At 45.1% G+C, this 4551-nt stretch overlaps 1 non-coding gene across 1 annotated transcript; it reads right to left on the bottom strand.

Annotated features, from left to right (window-relative positions):
- Positions 1-1372: 1372 nt before the first annotated feature.
- On the bottom strand, positions 1373-1479 carry LOC129642506 (U6 spliceosomal RNA). Its single transcript, XR_008709775.1, has one exon. It is a non-coding gene; the product is annotated as a U6 spliceosomal RNA (small nuclear RNA).
- Positions 1480-4551: the final 3072 nt, after the last annotated feature.

Raw genomic sequence — 4551 nt, 5'->3', positions numbered from 1 at the left:
CATACATGACTGGAAAAACCGTAGCTTTGACTAGACAGAACTTTGTTGGCAAAGTAATGTCTCTGCTTTCTAATATGCTATCTAGGTTGGTCATAGCTTTCCTTCCAAGGAGCAAGCACCTTTTAATTTCATGGCTGCAATCACCATCTGCAGTGACTTTGGAGCCCAAGAAAAGAAAGTCTGTCACTTTCCATTGTTTCCCCATCTATTTGCCATGAAGTGATGACACCAGATGCCATGATCTTTGTTTTCTGAATGTTGAGCTTTAAGCCAACTTTTTCACTCTCTTTCACTTTCACCAAGAGGCTCTTTAGTTCTTTGCTTTCTGCCATAAGGGTGGTATCATCTGCATATCTGAGGTTATTGACATTTCTCCTGGCAATCTTGATTCCAGCTTGTGCTTCTTCCAGCCCAGCGTTTCTCATGATGTACTCTGCATAGAAGTTAAATTAGCAGGGTGACAATATACAGCCTTGACATACTCCTTTTCCTATTTGGAACCAGTCCATTGTTTCATGTCCAGTTCTAAGTGTGTATGTATACAGCCTTGACATACTCCTTTTCCTATTTGGAACCAGTCCATTGTTCCAAGTCCAGTTCTAAATGTGTATGCTTCTTGACCTGCATACACATTTCTGGGGAGGCAAGTCAGGTGATCTGGTATTCACATGCCTCAGGGCAGCTAAGCCTGTGCTCCACAACAATTGAACCAGCTGTTGAGAGCCCACGTCCCCTAACCACTGAGCATGCAAGTCCTGGAGCCTGTGCTCCACAACAAGAGAAGCCGCTGCAAGGAGAAGCCCAGACACTGCGACAAAGCATAGGCCCTGCTCACTGCAACTAGAGAAAGCCCAGGCACAGCAACAAAGACCCAGTGCAGCCAAAAATACAAAAGTAAAAATTTTAAATATATATTAAAAAATCAGTAATAGAATTTAGAAATGATAGAATCCATTCCCACAGAGTTGGTTCACTGGATGCATAAGGAAATCAAAAGTAACAAGAAATAAGCAAAAAAAAAAAAATACATTCTGCCTTGGTTATTATCTGTAATTGCTAAAATGAAAGCAAGAGTGTTGCAGATCCTGAGACTGGGCCAAGCTTGGATTACAGATGGTCTGAGCTACAGGCACTAGTATCAGGGTCACTATCAAAGGGAGAAATGATACTGGAACCACAGTGAAGATATGTATATATTATATATGTTATATTATGGGCTTCCCAGATGGCGCTAGTGGTAAAGAACCCACCTGCCAATGCAGGAGACATAAGAAATGTGGGTTCGATCCCTGGGTTGGGAAGATCCCCTGGAGGGATGGCATGGCAGCCCACTCCAGTATTCTTGCCTGGAGAATCGAAGTTATATATATTTTTAAACTTGGAACGCTTTACAAATTTGCACGTCATTCTTGCACAGGGGCCATGCTAATCTTCTCTGTATCGTTCCAATTTTAGTGTATGTGCTGCTGAAGTGAATACAAGCTCTGATAGTGAAGGGCCCTAAATAAGTTTGCTTTATTTATTCTTTGTGGAGGAATTTTTAAAGCTGGAAGACAAAGATGGCTAGAGGCCTCCAATTATCTGGGGCAATGGCCCTGCAATATAATCAAGATAAGAACTGACCCCTGCTGGAGACCCAAGGCCATCCGAACTTGAGTGAGTAAAATGGTCAGAGGATGGAGAAGAGACTTTTCTGGGACTCCTTGATATGGGAGCCCCGTGCACTGTGATTCCAAAATCTGTATGTGAAGTCCTAACAGTGCTATAGCTAAACTGGGAGGATAAACGGGATAAAGGTGAAAGTCTGGATGAAAATCGAAGGCAAGAACAGACTGCATGAAGTGGTTGCACCTACTTTGTTGTTTAGTCACTCAGTCGCGTTCGACTCTGTGACCCCATGGACTATAGCCTGCCAGGCTCCTCTGTCCATGGGATTTCCCCAGGCAAGAACACTAGAGTGGGAATCCTCCTGACCCAGGGATTGAACCCACATCAAGACTGTATGAAGTGGTTGCGTCTTCTTTACCTGAATGTATTGTGAGGATGGATACTGTGTCTGACTGGGGAAGGCTTCCCCTACCAGCATTGTAAAACAGGAGGCATGGAAATCTACCCTTCTTCCAATATGGATTGGAAACATTAAATGGGAACCTGTGAGAGTGCCTGAGCCCACACAGGTTGTTGATTTGCAATTCCAAAGCCCAGTGTGCAGTGTGCTGCTGCTGCTAAGTCGCTTCAGTTGTGTCCAACTCTGTGCGACCCCATAGATGGCAGCCCACCAGGCTCCCCCGTCCCTGGGATTCTCCAGGCAAGAATGCTGGAGTGGGTTGCCATTTCTTTCTCCAATGCATGAAAGTGAAAAGTGAAAGTGAAGTCGCTCAGTCGTGTCCGACCCTCAGCGACCCCATGGACTGCAGCCTACCAGGCTCCTCCGTCCATGGGATTTTCCAGGCAGGAGTACTGGAGTGGGGTGCCATTGCCTTCTCTGCAGTGTGCAGTGTAGACTGGCGTTTATAGCAAAAGCCTGTGAGTGCCACCTAGTGGCAACTTCTGGGATTTGGGACCAGAACATTCACATTTGAGAGAAAATTATTACTAAAAGACTTGGACACGACTGAGCCTCTAAGCACACACACACAGCTTGCTATTGGGCTTTGAGATTTCCCCTATGACTGAGAGACATCAAATAACCTTGAACCTGAAACACTCATTATGCCTTGGGTGATGATGGAGAAATACTCTAACGGGGAGGGCAATGTCCAGGAGTGTTCCGTCATACAGTGGAAGTGTTTCATACAGGAACATGCCACAGAATGCCAGGTGATACTTACTCTTTTCCTCTAGGGCTGACTCGGAACCACCTAAAGAGCTGCTGCATCATCATCAGAAAATCCTCAAACAACAAATGCTGGCGAGGGTAGGGAGAGAAGGGAACCTTCCTACACTGTTGGCAAGAATGTAAATTGATACAGCCATTATGTACCAGGTGGTGCTAATGGTAAAGAACCTGCCTGCTAATGCAGGAGATAAAAGAGATGTGGATTTAATCCTCGGGTTGGGAAGATTCCCTTGAGGAGGGAGTGACAACCCACTCCAGTATTCTTGTCTGGAGAATCCCATGGACAGAGGAGCCTGGCAGGCTACAGTCCATGGGGTTACAAAGAGTTGGACTTGACTGAGCAACTTAGTGCATGGCCACTGTGGAGAACAGTATGGATGTTCCTTAACAAACTAAAAATAGAGCTACCATATGACCCTGCAGCCCCACTTCTGGACATATATCTGGAGAAAAATATGATCAGAAAAGATACATGCCCCCCAGTGTTCATTGCAGCACTTTCTTACAATAACCAAGACATGGAAGCAACCTAAATGTCCATCACGACAGATGGATAAAGAAGATGTGGTGAATATATACAATGGAATATTACTCGGCCATTAAAAAGAAGGAAATAATATCATTTGCAGCAAAATGGCTGGACCTAGAGAGAGTGATACTGAATGAAGTAAGTCAGACAGAGAAGGAGAAATATTGTAGATATCTCTTATATGTGGAATCTAAAAAGAAATGATGCAAATGAACTTACAAAGCAGAAAGAGACTCACAGGCTTAGAAAACAAACTTATGGTTGCCTGGGGAAAGGGGTGGTTAGGAAGTTTGGGAAGGTTGTGTCACAGTGCTGTATTCAAAATGGTTAACCAGCAAGGACCTAGTATATAGCACATGGAACTCTGCTCAATGCTATGTGCCAGCCTGGATAGGAGGGGGCTTTGGGAGAGAATGGATACATGTATGCATGTCTGCTAAGTTGAAAGTCACTTCAGTCCTATCTACATCTGTCTGTTTATGGACTGTAGCCCGCCAGACTCCTCTGTCCATGAGATTTTTCAGGCAAGAATATTGGAGCAGGTTGCCATTTCCTCCTCCAGGGGATCTTTCCTACCCAGGGATCGAACCTGCGTCTCCAGTGACTTCTGCATTGCAGTGGATTCTCTGCTGAGCCACCAGGGAAGCCTGGATCCATGTATATGTATGGTGGAGTCCCTTCACTGTTGACCTGAAACTACCACAACATTGTTAATCGGCTATACCCCAATACAAAATAAAAAGTTTGAAATTTGAAAAAAAAAAAAAAAGAGCTGCTGGATCCTCTGGCTACAGGCTACTTGGGCAGTGCCCTATGAGCTGCCCTCCACGGCCAACAAAGAGCTGTTTGGTTTGTGGGCAGAAGCTCCACAGTGAGTGGACACCTTCCTCTTTGGCAGGCTACCACTCTGATAGAAGAAAATCAAAGCAAGTCAACTCAGGGGGCCGATTTGCATTTTTCCTAGCAGTGGTGGAAGGACTGAACAATAGTAAAAAGACCCTATATTTGGGTTTTTACAGACTCACAGGCAGGGGCCAATGGCCTGGCCATATGGCCAGGCAGAGGGCAATGGAAAGCTGGCCTGTTAACAGGATGACCATATGGGGTGCATAGGACATGTGACGCCCAGCAGAAGAACACCTGCCGGATTTGGAAGATGATTTGAATTAACAAATAGGTTTCC

Source organism: Bubalus kerabau, chromosome 1 (genome assembly GCF_029407905.1).
Source record: "Bubalus kerabau isolate K-KA32 ecotype Philippines breed swamp buffalo chromosome 1, PCC_UOA_SB_1v2, whole genome shotgun sequence".
Lineage (NCBI taxonomy): Eukaryota > Metazoa > Chordata > Mammalia > Artiodactyla > Bovidae > Bubalus > Bubalus kerabau.
The sequence above is the reverse complement of the archived record's forward strand: the minus strand, read 5'-3'. Positions and strand labels throughout refer to the sequence as shown.